Source organism: Meriones unguiculatus, chromosome 17 (genome assembly GCF_030254825.1).
Source record: "Meriones unguiculatus strain TT.TT164.6M chromosome 17, Bangor_MerUng_6.1, whole genome shotgun sequence".
In the NCBI taxonomy this organism is placed as follows: Eukaryota; Metazoa; Chordata; class Mammalia; order Rodentia; family Muridae; genus Meriones; species Meriones unguiculatus.
Window position 1 is genome coordinate 14856322 of NC_083364.1, and position 13457 is coordinate 14869778.

Here is a 13457-nt window from a genome sequence, read left to right on the forward strand (position 1 = left end):
CCTCCTTGGGTCCCCCATGGTAGTCTAACGTCCACACACTCACTATGGCATGAACACACACACACACACACACACACACACACACACACACCTCCACACACTCACTATGGCATGAACACACACACACACACACACACACACACACACACACTAAAAGTCAAGCACTACCTTTGTAAAACTTAAGTGAATCTTAAGATTTGGGAAGGTGCCCAGCCTGTCTGGAGAATGGAGAATAGAGAACGATTTGCCTTCCAGCTTTTCTCAAGGACACAGTATCAGATGTGAGGGTGATCTGGTTCTGAAATGTGTGCTGAATTGGCTGACCTGGCTGGTCCCCTTCCTCCCTCCGTCCTACATGTGGATCCTTCCCAAAGATGCATACATAATTAAGTAGAACAACTTTCTCTGATAGATGGGAGTCCTTTCTTCAGTCAAGGGTATGTAAGTAGTCCCCTGCTAGTGAGAGACCAAAAAGTTTTTTTTTAAAGTACCAATTTCTTTTTTATTATTATTTTTTTTATCAGTTACATTTTATTAACTCTGTATCCCAGCCGTGTCCCGATCCCTCATTCCCTCCCAGTCCCTCCCTCCCTCCCTCATCTCCACCGTGCCCCTTTCCAAATCCACTGATGGGGGGGACCTCCTCCCCATTCATCTGATCCTGTTTTATCAGGTATCTTCAGGACTGGCTGCAAAGCCCTCCTCTGTGGCCTAACAGGACTGCTCCTCCCTTGGGGGTGGGGAGACCAAAGAGCCAGTCATTGAGTTCCTGTTAGGAATAGTCCTTGTTCCCCTCACTTTGGGAAACCAATTGGTTACTGAGCTACCACAGGCTACATCTGAGTGGAGGTTCTAGGTTATATCCATACATGGTCCTTGGTTGAATGTCAGTCTCAGAAAAGACCCTGTGCCCAGATATATTTGGTCCTTGTGGAGCTCCTATCCTTTCCCCAACAGACTAACTCCCCTTCTTTCTTATGATTCCCTGTACTCTGCCAAAGGTTTGAGACCAAAAAGTTTAAAGCCCCAGCCACCTGGGAAAAGAAACTAGCTTAATGTAATCTTTCCCTGCCCACTAGTTATACAGTTGCTAGGAAACCAGCCCACCCCCCTAGGGAGGGCCACCAGGTCATTAATGGTTCGGGGACCTTCCTATAGCCAATCAATTCAAAATGCAACATCCCTTTTGTGTTTTGACCAAGAGATGCTTGCCAGGCAGGAATCCCCCTGCTTTGGGCATGCTGGGAGGGACCGGAATTTTTAAATCACCCAACTAACCTGAGCAGGAGGCTCTCACTGCTTTGGCAGTTGGGGTGCGAGCCCAAGCTAGAGCTTGTAATAAAAAGATTCTCATGTGTTTTGCAATGGACTCGACTCCTGGAGATGGTCTTTTGGGGCCTTGTGATTCAGGCATAACACTAGACCTCCAAACAAGTTCCCAAGGGCATGATCGTTTTCCTTTAGTCTATGGCCCTTCTCACCTTTCTCTTTGTCACACTGAGAGACAAACACGTCTGAAATGGGGAAGCCACACTACTTCCAGAGTCCATCCTTCAGAAACTCTAACCAGCACATGACAGCTTACTACGATACCATATTATAGCAGGACATGAATGACCATAAAAAGTGAGAGGCATCATGAAGTACACTTGGAGGGCAGCTCCGGGGAGGCAGGTGTACCAGTCCTGGGTCTCTTGCTTGCGGGTGTTTTGGGTTTTGTGGTTCTGGGTTTTGCTTTCTCTCTGGCCTGCTCTGCAATGATTCCTGCAGTCCTGGATGTCAGCTCCCTCACAGTGAAACGGCACTGCTAACACTTCTACACGTGGACTTCCTGTATCACCTCACTGCTGATGGGCGGCACTTCCGCAAGGCCTGTGACCTGCACAGCTTCACAGATGCTGTCATCAGGGAGAGACGCCGTACCCTCTCCAGCCAAAGCGTTGATGAGTTCCTGAAGCCTAAGCTAAGAGTAAATATTTAGACTTCACTGATGTTCTCTTGCTGACCAAGGTGGGCTTCATTGGTATCTGAATTAAAGAGGTAACCAGGGACTTTGATATTCAGTGTTACAGAAGGAGGAGTATACTTGGTGAGTGGGGTACTGAGGAGCCATGGATGGTACTCGTAAAAGAGAGAGGGATGTTAGAGATAAGTTTTAGAGGTGATTTTATTGAATGCTGTGCGGGAAAAGCAAATAACAAGGTGGGAGGGAGTTCTGTGTTCACTATGGGTAGCAGAGCTGTGTCAGGTCAGGCTCAGGAGCCCTCTGAGTGGCATGAATTGAGGGTCTCGTGTTGTCTCCAGGATGAACACAGAAAGGAGCTGTCAGATGGGGACAACCAAGCAGAGGACACAGGTCCCATGAAGCCACAGGGAGGGTTGGGATCAGTTAGTCCTGAGGACATGGGTATTTGGGGGAAAGGTCCTGGATCCATCTATTCCTTCCATCTTTTTGGTTCATTATTTTTCCTGGGTGCTCTCTTTATGGCACTGAAGCAACCCAGAGGCACAGCCTTCCTCTCTGGCCTGCAGGCCAGGACACCACAGCCAGTGGGCTCTCCTGGATCCTGTACAGCCTGGCGAGGCACCCGGAATACCAGGAGCGCTGCTGGCAGGAGGTGCGGGAGCTCCTGAGGGACCGAGAGCCTGAGGAGATTGAATGGTGAGTGCAGGTCCTTATGGTCTTTAGCCCTTCTCTTTGTCTCATATATATACATATCTATCTATCTATCTATCTATCTATCTATCTATCTATCTATCTATCTATCTATCTATCTATCTATCTATCTTTTTTTTCTGTAAGAATATCTTTATGTAGCCTAAGCCGGTCTCAAACTTCTTTTCTCATGCCTACCCGTCCTGAGTGCTGGGATTATAGGAGAATGTCACCATACCCATATTTAGCTCATTTTTCAGTTGATTAGTTTGTGGTCTTAACCTTTGAGCCATCTCTCCAGCCCCCATGATACTTTTTAAGTTTAGGCATATGGGCATTCTGCCTGTACATACGTGTGTGCCACGTGGCACCCACAATGGCCAGAAGAAAGCATCATCTCTCCTGGAAATGGCTATATAGACTGCTGTAAGCCGCTCTATGGGTGCTGGGAATTACCCCGAGGTCCTGTGAAGGAGCAGCACTGAGGCATCTCTCCAGCCCCTCATGCATGATCTTCCATCCAGAGCCAGCCCAGAAGTTCAAGTCTGTAATCTCAACACTTGGGAAGTGGGGGCAGGAGGGGCAGGAGTTGAAGGCAGCCTTGATTGCATGAGACCAAATCTCAAAAGCAATATTTTATTCAGTTAGTTAGTTAGTTTGTTGAGGAGGGGGGAGGACTGCTGCTGATTGATTCACTATGTATCCCTGGCTGTCTGTGTAGACCAGGCTGGCTTCAGAATCACAGAGTTCTTTCTTCTATCTCCCCTATGCTGGGTGGGATTAAAGGTACGGACCACTCTGCCTGACCCATTTGGAATTCATCTTACATGACCAAGGATCAGAGAGAGGTGCTAAGTCTTACCCAATAGCGAGGTTGGGTAGGGCTTTGTTTTTGCTCCTGGATAATCGTGTGGTGTGCTCCTTAGGGACGACCTGGCTGGGCTGCCCTTCCTGACCATGTGCAGTCTGCGGCTGCACCCCCCAGTCACCATCATCTCCCGCGGTGGCTGCTCCCAGGATATTCTCGGTCCGGAAGGTGAGTCATCCCCAAAGGTGCCCTTCAGAGTGTGTGGGAGAAGGGTATGGGTAGAACGATGGTCACTAGTGGCAGAAATGACCTTGGACTGACTGTGACGCCTGCCAACAGGGAATGGCTGCTATCAGAAGCTTCAGGAGACATAACCCTTCAGGCTGGCCAGACCCTGAGGTGTGGTCCCTCACCGCTGGGATTTGTGACAAGGCCAGGACTAGAGTGGAGGCGTGGCCCTGAAACTTGACTCCAGTCCCTCCGCCTGTTGGGGACTTGCTTGGTGTACTGAGGAACCCCCCCCCCCCCATCCATCCATCTAGTCTTGACTCTCTTCCTTTCTCTTTGACCCAGAAAACCTGGAGAAGGGGCTACCTCTGGCTTTTAATCCCTTCTCATCAGGGCAAGGGTGAAGCCTGGGATGTTAGGATGTTGTCCGGGGCTGCCATGAGGACAGGAGGTGGTTGGAATGGTCAGCATTCCGGACTTCCTTCCTGCTCTCCACTTCGGTTCCGCGTAAAAGTTTAGAGACTGGAAGGCCAAGGGTGGACGGATCAGAGTTCTGCCCTCCTTCTGCTAAGCATTGTGGGCTGCAGTCTGGGCTAGGTATAGCAAATGCCAAAATGGGGTTTCAGGTAGCCTGCGGGGAGGATCGATCAGGTAGGAGCCCACCGCACCTGGCTGGGTCCGGGCTTAGTCAGAGTCCCCATCTATTCCTCCCGCAGGAACTGCATAGGACAGACTTTCGCCATGAACGAGATGAAGGTGGCGCTGGCGCTGACGCTGCTGTGCTTCCGCGTCCTGCCGGGTGACAAGGAGCCGCGCCGGAAGCCGGAGCTGATCCTGCGCGCAGAGGGCAGGCTGTGGCTGCGGGTGGAGCCGCTGAGCGCGCAGTGACCCCACGCCTGCCCTGGGACGACCCCAACCACCCACCTACCTCTACGGGATCCCAGAATCAACAAAGCTGTTGCCCATACTCACCAAGTACCAGCGGGGGTCGCTTCACAACAAAAGCAGTCTTTTATTGCTGGATGAGAAGAGGCGGGGCTGGTGTCCAGTCCAAGAGCTTCCCTGCCACCTAGGTGACCGCATGACTTCCTCCCTGAGCTCAAACATAGACTGCTCTCTACGAGCCACAGTAGATGTCTAAGCAAAAAAGGGAACAAATTTGAGATTCTGTCACCGAAGCAAACACTGCATTTTTTTTTTCTTTCATTTTTGAAACAAGGTCTTGCTTATGTAGGTCTTAGTGGCCTAGAACCGACTGTGTGGACGACGCTGGCCTCAAACTTGCAGCAAACCTGCTGAGAACTCTGGCCTCACTACCCAAGTGCTGCAATTAGAGTAGTGGGCCACTGTACCTGGCCTCTCATATCTGAAGGAATATTTGCAGAAGTGAAAGGCAGTTTCTCAGGAGAGAAGTCTGGGAGCCGTTGACAATGATGTTAAGTGACGCTGAAGGCTTGTGACGTCCAAGGCCACTCAAACAGCTTACATTTAAAACGGCGTCACGCTTGCAGGCTCCCTGGGAGGTGGAGTTCTCTCAGGCTCCCACCTGTTTCTCCTGGGGCTGGAGAGGTGGCTCAGTTGAGGAGACAGGAGGATCCCAGGGCCCCCCTGGCCAGTCGGTCTAGCTGAATCAGAAAGCTCCGGGTTCAGCTGGGCTCTGGTGGTGTACCTTTAATCCAGGCACTTATTGAGACCAGCCTGGTCTACAGAGCAAATTCTAGGATAGTCAGGCCCACACAGAGAAATCCTGTCTCAAAAACCCAGAAGAAAGAAAGAAAAAAAAAAAGTTCCAAGTTCAGTGAGAGATTCTTTCCGAGGAAATCAGTAGACAGTGATAGATGAGGCTACCTCATGTCAGTCTCTGCCCTCCTCATGAGCAAGCCTGTGCACACATGTGCATGCAAAATTTTCCTCATTGAATCACTTCTGGGATTTGATTTTCTCCCTCCCATTAGGAAGTAAAAGAGTTTCAGCTGGGCACACATGGTGGCACACGTCTCTAAGCCCAGTATTTGGAGGATGGAGACTGGGAAACATGAGTTAAAAACCAGCCTGGGCTACATGGGAAGTTTAAGGAGTATCTGGGGCACATAGTGAGATCCTAGCTCTGAAACCTAAAAGTAAATAAAATCCAGCTTTACATTTTCCTAACTGCAGAACAGTACTGCGCTCCGTGTTCTTTGTAGCTCTGGTGTTCTGTCCTTATTCTATAATGTCTTTATAAGCCTTTTTGGCAGTGCTGTCGTTTGAACCCAGGTCTTGTACACCCTAGGCAAATCCTCTATCACTCCAATGTACTCCTCCCTCCCCAGCTGACTGTAATTGTTTTTTTTTTTTTTGAGTGGGTTGTATGGTATTTGCATAGGCGCGCGCGCGCGCGCGCGCGTGTGTGTGTGTGTGTGTGTGTGTGTGTGTGTATGCTGGCAGAGGACAGTTTTGGGCACTGATGCTCAGGAATGCTGTCCACAAGATCGCTCACTAGCCTAGCGCTAACCAGAGAGCTCCAAGGATCTGCCTGTGTCCACCTCCCCAATGCTGGAATTACACATACCCCCCATCCTGCCCAGTTCTGGGGTGCCATGAATGTAAGGAAAGCACACACTTCATTAACTCCATTCTCCCCGGCCCCTTAGGTGTGATTTTTAAGTGAGAATTATTTACTTGTGGATATGTTGAGGTGGTATCTACCTTTGATTTTATTGTTTTGAGACCACGGTCACTCACATCAAAACACGAGGGGAGCATTACACATCACCCAGAGGGGCAGGTGAACTTTGAATGCTGTAAATGCAGCTCTTGTATGGGAGGTGAGGGTATACAGTTGGCATTTTGGTAGACTTTCAGTGAATTCCATTTCAGCACACTGTCATAATTTCCATAGTTCTAGGTAACAGAAATCCTTTAACCATATTTTAATTTTTGAATAGTTTGGCTTTCTTTACCTTTTTATGTTCATATGAATTTCATAATCAATGTCTCTATTCAGACAGTGAGATCCTGGTAGGATTTTTGATTGAATTCTTTTCAAGTCAAAAGATCAATTTTTGAGGCCTAGAAAGATGGATCTGTGGTTACGTCCTCTTTCAAAATCTGGGCATGATAGTGCATGCCTTTAACCCCAGGACTTGAAAAGCTAACACAGGTGGGTCTGAAGGAGTTCAAGGCCAGCCTGGTCTACAGAGCAAGTTCCAAGCCAACCAGAGATACACAGTGAAACCCCATCTCAAAAACAAAACAAAAGAGTGCAACAAAAACAAACAAAACCCTCCTTCAGAGAACCAAGATTGATTCCCAGGATCCATACTGGGTGGTTCACAACCTGATCTTGAGATCTAGTGCTCTCTTTCAGTCTTCATTGGCACCTGCACACATGTGCACTTACCCTCACACATATATAGATAAGTATATTTTTTAAAGGTCAATTGAAGAATCATCTTAACCATTATTGAGCCATCCTATCCATGAACATTGTCTTGTCTCTCTATTTGGATCTTCCTAGACTTTTTCATCAGTGTCTTGAAGTTTTCATCACAGATATACTGCACATATTTTGTTACACTTAAGCCTGAGAACATTTTATGGTGTATATTACTTCAAGAATGATTTTTAGGAGAGCAACAGAACCAGAAAATTTGAACACAGGGAACTTCCCAGAGACTGATACTCCAACCAAGGACTATTCATGGAGATAACCTAGGACCCCTGCACAAATGTAGCCCATGGCAGTTCAGTGTCCAAGTGGGTTACATAGTAATGGGAACAGGGACGGTCTCTGACATGAACTGATTGGCCTGCTCTTTGATCACCAACCCCTGAGGGGGGAGCAGCCTTACCAGGCCACAGAAGATGACAATGCAGCCAATCCTGATGAGATCTGATAGACTAAGATCAGAAGGAAGGAGAGGAGGACCTCCCCTATCAGTGGACTTGGGGAGGGACATGCATGAAGAAGGGAGAGGGAGGGTGGGGTTGGGAGGGAAGGAGGGGCTTATGGGGGATACAAAGTGAATAAAGTGTAATTAATAAAAATAAAAAAGAATGATTTTTAGAAACATTTGCTACTTGTCTATTGTTAGACATAGTTGAAATGTTTTTATCTTTAAAAGCATATAATAAATATATTAGAACTAAATGTGTCAATCTTCTGATTCATACCCTTTCTCTTACTCTTTTTATTTTAAAATTACTTTAATTATTTTATTTTTCTTGCATGTATGTGAGTGACCATGTGTGTATAGTGCCCGTGGATCAGAAGAGGATGTCAGATCCCAGAGGACTGGAGTTGCAGGAGGCTGTGGGCTACCATGTAGGTTCTGGGAATTTAATCCAGGTCCTCTGCAAGAGCAGCCAGTGCTCTCAACCCTGAGCAGCCACTCCAACCCCATCTTATCTTCAGATCTCATTACACACTACATTTATGTATCTCACTGTACGTTTACCTACGCAGGCGTGCCCTGTGGCATGTATGTGCAAGTCACAAGACAGCATTTGGGAATCAGGTCTCTCCTACCATGTGAGGCCCAAAGCTCAAACTCAGGCCATCGGGCTCCAGTTCCATCCATTTTTCTGCAAATAGCATGATGTCATTCTTCTTTATGACCCAATAATACAGCATTGCACACATATGCTACATCTGTATCCATTTATTTATCCACTGACACACTCCTAGGTTGATTTTGTCCCGTGGCTGTTGTGAACATTACTGAAATAAACATAGTGTGCAAATATCTCTATTGTACACTGAATTTTTTTCCTTAAGGGAATATGCACAGGAGGTTATAGCTGAATTATATACTGATTTGATTTTTAACTTCTTCTTCTTCTTTTTTTTTTAGAGATGGTCTCATGTATTCCTGGCTGACCTCAAACTCACTATGTAGCTAAAGATGACCTTGAACTAATTTTCTCTCTGTCTTGAACATTATGGTTTTATTACAATTTGTGTGTGTGTGTGTGTGTGCGCGCCTATCTTCCTGTACAAGGACATTCCAGGGCACACGACTGATGGTCTGAAGACAATCGGTAGGCATTCTCTCCTTCAGTAATATGGGTCCTGGAGATCAAACGCTAGTTGTCAGGTTTGGTGATGTGTACTCTCGCCATCTAGCTGGCCCTTAACCTTGGAGTTCTCATCCTCCTATGTCCATCTCCTGAATGTTGTCATTGCAGTCGGGCGTGTCTTAGGATTTTTATTACTGTCAAAACACACCATGACCGATAACAACACGAGGAGGAAAGGCTTTCCTTGAGTTTATAGCGCTCAGTTTACACGCCATCACTGAGGGAAGTCGGGACAGGAACTGAGGAGTCCATGGAAGAGTGCTGCTTACTGTGGGGCCTGAAGACCTTGCCTCCAGGGGAGCTGGCGTGGAACTGCCAAGATGGAGCATGTTCCAACCCTGGCAGTCTCAAACCTGAGAATAGAGGGTGTGGGACAAAGCTCTCTCTATTTCTGTGCCTGCCTCGGGAGCACGTGACACAACCCCAGGTGGCCACATAAGCTTGTCACCTGTTCTTTCCCCGTGTAAACAGAGCATTGCCAGTGTCCTAAGTCCCAGCCAATGAGGCACATTCATCCTCAAAAACTCCCCTCTCTGCCCAAGGTTTATAAGGCCCTGTTTCACATGAAATAAAGCAGTGAGCACCGTCCATTTCGCCAAGAAAAAAACCAATAACAACTCATCGGCCATGTGTCATTAGATGGCTGCCGGCCTCTCAAATCTGCGGGCAGGCTTGTGGTTGGTGGGCAGTACCAATCCCCTTGAAAATTAAAGTTGCCCCAGGAAAGTTGACAATCACAAGCATCATTTCCTGTTTTTATCTATCATGGGGAACAATTCAGCACCCAGAAAAAACCCTCAGGTAAGGGAGACACGTATCTTCTTAATGACTCCTGGCATAAAACTCGCGAAAACCCAAATCTCCTCGTTTTGGGAGTCCGTGCTTCAGATAGCAACACGCACAGCCACGGGTAATAAATACAGCCCTGACTCGTGGGCCCAAGGTGCTTCTCTCACCTGGAATAAAAACAGCCAGGAAGGAAAAGCAGGCTCTCCTCGTTCTCTCCCCATCGTAGCTGCGGCCCACCAACGTTAGGACTGATTAAAACAGGCCCCACCAAAAATGCTGCTTCCTTTCAGCCGGGAAGACACGGTCTGCTTCAGCGAAGAGACCCCTGGGCCTGGCTGTTCCGCTGAGCTGTAGCACTGGGGAGAGAAGGGGCTCTCTTCCTCCTGCAGAATTCATCACTGGCTTGACTGCTGGCCAGGCAGTTGCCACAGAGCCACCCAAGTCACCGCTGGAGCTCTGTGAGCTTGCGTGCTGCCGCGCCCACCGCGGTGCCCGTCTGTGGGAGGAAGCTGTCAGCTGTTCTTGAAGCCGTTCACTCGGGTCAGGTCAGGACGCCGTTGCTACCGGACTTGGTTTGGGAACCCTGAGCTCCCCGATGCCACCTGGCCTGGTGCCAGCAGCCCAGCTAGAACACAGCACCACTTTAGGATAGAAAATCCCCACCCCCGCCCGGCACCCGTAGCTGGACTGGGGGTCTGTGGCACAGACCTCGTTCAGCCGTCACTCAAGTCACCACGGTGCATCCTCTCCTTCCCAGAGACCAACAGTGCCCAGACCTTCTTGGGAGGCGTGGAACCTCCCAGGATGCAGCAGTGTGGGGTGAGGTGACAGGATCTCCGGTTCCAGCAGAAAAAGGGTGAGCGGTCCCTGGCCCAGAGGCCCAAGCTTCCACACTCTGCAGGAGGCAGTCCTACTTCTCTACTTTGTTTCTGATTTGCACCTTTTCATCAGGGACCAGGTACAGTCTGCAGAGCAACTGAAGCCTCTGGGTTGGGGCACTCTCTGATCAACAGCCCAACCTGGGTGTAGGAAATGACCTTTTAACCTCTTAGAAAAAAACAAAACGAAACTGGTAATGCAGGGACCATGTAAGTGTCAAGGTGGCAGCCAGCTCCTTAAATCTTGTGGCCGTCTGTGGTTGGTGGGGCATGCCAATCCCCCAAGACAATTGCAGTTGTCACCACACACTAGCTTGATCCTCATTGCTTGTTCAGTCTGCTTTCTTGAACCTCCAGGACCCACCTGCCCAGTAGGCTGGGCACTGCCACAACAGTCATTGACCAAAACAATGGCCTACAGACCTGCCTAAAGGCAATCTGATGGGAGCATGTTCTCAGTTCAGACCTCTCCTCCAAGCCTAGCTTGTGTCAGGTAGATGTCTGGCTTCGTGTGCTGCTGGAGCTTGACCCTCAAGACCTTGTGCAGGCTTGCACAAGTAACCTACCAACTGAACTGGATTATGAGCCCTGTGTTTTAGTTTTTGATTTGGCTCTTAAGTGTGTGCTGTTCTACTTACTTTGATAAAACACTGTCCAGAACCAAACCGTGGTGAGGAAAGGATTTATTTGAATTATATATCCCAATCACAGTCCATCATTTGCTAAAGTCAGGACAGAAACTCAAACAGGAACAGAGCCGGGAACCAGGAGCAAAAGCTGCTGCTGGATTGGTCTCCAGGTTTGCAGTCAGCTCCCTTTTTTGTATGTCCCAGACAACCACCTCACAATGGGCTGGGCCTGCCTAGGTCAATCAACAGTCAAGAAAGTGTCACACAGACACTGCCTAACTCGATGAGGCATTTCCTCAGCGCAGGTTCCCTCCTACCAGGTGATGCTGGTTTGTGTCAGGTTGACAAGCGCTAGTCAGCACGTTCCCCAAAGGTCCCTGTGTCGCAGGCAGGCGTGGTCCTGAGCTGGGGGCATCATGTGGAGGTAGGAGCTGTAAGAGATGAGGCTGAGGTGCAGGTGGTGGAAATTGGATTTCAGTGGCATGCCCCTGAGGAGATGACAGAGTCCCCAGCTCCTCTTCTCCTTGCTCTCAGCCACCATGAGATGTTTCCTACATCGTGGGTTCCCTACTCTTATGGTCTGCTTCACCAGATACCTAGATCGATCAAAGCAGCTCACTATGGCATAAGCTTCTGAAAGCATGAGCAGAAATAAATATTCCTTTAAGTTTGTTTTGGTACACAGAAATTGACCTGCTTTTGTACAACAATTTTAAAAGCTTCCAGGAAGCTGTCAGGTCTGGTCCCACACAGGCTGCTCTCCCTGCCACTAGGAAGTACTGCAATTGCTCTCTTTCTTCAATCAACCCAATGAAATCCACCAACACCAGTGCAAACTACAAAACCCTCCCACAGCCATGCCCAGATGTCCTTTTTATTAAATAGCTGGGTGATATCATCCAACCAAGCGGACACAGAAAACGCTCAGTGGGGAAGGAAGCATGGTTTGCTGCCAGGTGGGAAGGGTCTGATTTTCACAAGGCCTCGTTTCCCAAGGGACCCTTCCTTTTAAATGATCATTTTATTATGTATCCGGGGGTTAATGTCCGCACGTACACCTGCACACCAGAAGGGGGCGTCAGACCCCACAGGCCATCAGATCCTGTAGTGTTTGTGAGCCGCCACATGAATTCTGGGAATCGAACCCCTGGAAGAGTAGCCAGTGCTCTGAGCCACTGAGCCATCTATCTCTCAGATCACCAAAGGACTCTTCTTTAAGTCTTTTTTGTTTTCCTTTAGTTCATGATGATTAATGCTTGTCAAGTTTTTTTGTTTTTTCCTAAGTTATCATCAACCAACCTAGAAGAAAGAAGGGATGGAGGGAGCTTCGAAAGAAGGACAGGAAGAGGAGAGTAGAAGACTCAAGAAGAGAGAAACTGGGTGATGAATTTCCCAATTTAAATTGCCCTCGATGTGCCCTCAGGGCTCTGTGTGAAGTTCCCTGTCCCCAACCTCCTCCCTACCCCCCTGATGCTCCCACCTACAAACTGTGTGTGTGTGTGTGTGTGTGTGTGTGAAATAAGTTCTCTCACAAACCCCAGGCTGGTCTTGAAACTGTGATCTTCCTCATGGCTACAAAAGTTGTCTGACCCCTGAGTGAGGTAACCCAGAGCCAGAAAGGCAACCGTAGTATGTACTCACTTATAAGTTGATATTAGCTGCAAAGGATAATTATGCTACAGTCTTCAGACCCAGAGATGCTAAAGAAGGCTCAAGAGGGACACACATGGATCTTCCTTGGAAGGGGAAATAGGATAGATTCCAAGGGTAGACTGGGGGCAGGCAGAGAGAGGAACAGGTGGGAGGGGGAGGGAGAAATTACTGGAACGGGGGCATTGGAGGGGGCAAGAGGATACCTAGTGTTGGGGAGACTCCCAGTAATCTACAAGGCTGGCCCTAGAGAAAACTCCTAGTAATGGAACATAGAGAGCCTGACTTGCCATCTTCTACAACCAGGCGAGGCTTCCACTATCGTGACTGGGACACCAAGCCAGCCAAGAAACCTTCAACCCACAGGTTGTCTTGCTTGTAAGATGTGTTGGTACAAAGGTGGCAAAAAACCTGAGGGAGTGGTCCAATGTGGGACCAATGCCATAAGACAGAGCCCATGCCTAACACGGCCTGGAGGACCAGGAACCAGAGCCTGGATAGCCCAGACACATGGCCAGAACCAAACATGACCAACAAAATAAAATAAACATAAAATAGAAGTTGTCTGACCCTCGATATTTAATGAGCATCTATGACATCAGGCTATGCCCAGCTAGCCCTCCACTGCCTGCACCTCCTCTGCCCACAGCCGCTCTTAGCCTGACCTCTCTCCCCATTCTTCTCCTCTGACCTCTGATGCCTCAGCCTCTGGGTGAGCTTGATCTTTAGACTCTGACCCAGAAGGTTCCACAGGCCTG

At 48.6% G+C, this 13457-nt stretch overlaps 1 long non-coding RNA gene across 1 annotated transcript; it reads right to left on the reverse strand.

Annotated features, from left to right (window-relative positions):
* Window positions 1-2149: 2149 nt before the first annotated feature.
* Window positions 2150-10121, reverse strand: LOC132648743 (uncharacterized). Its single transcript, XR_009587132.1, has 5 exons — window positions 9710-10121; window positions 4665-4829; window positions 4361-4526; window positions 4059-4214; window positions 2150-3793 (listed from the first exon to the last, which is right to left on the reverse strand). It is a non-coding gene; the product is annotated as an uncharacterized LOC132648743 (long non-coding RNA).
* Window positions 10122-13457: the final 3336 nt, after the last annotated feature.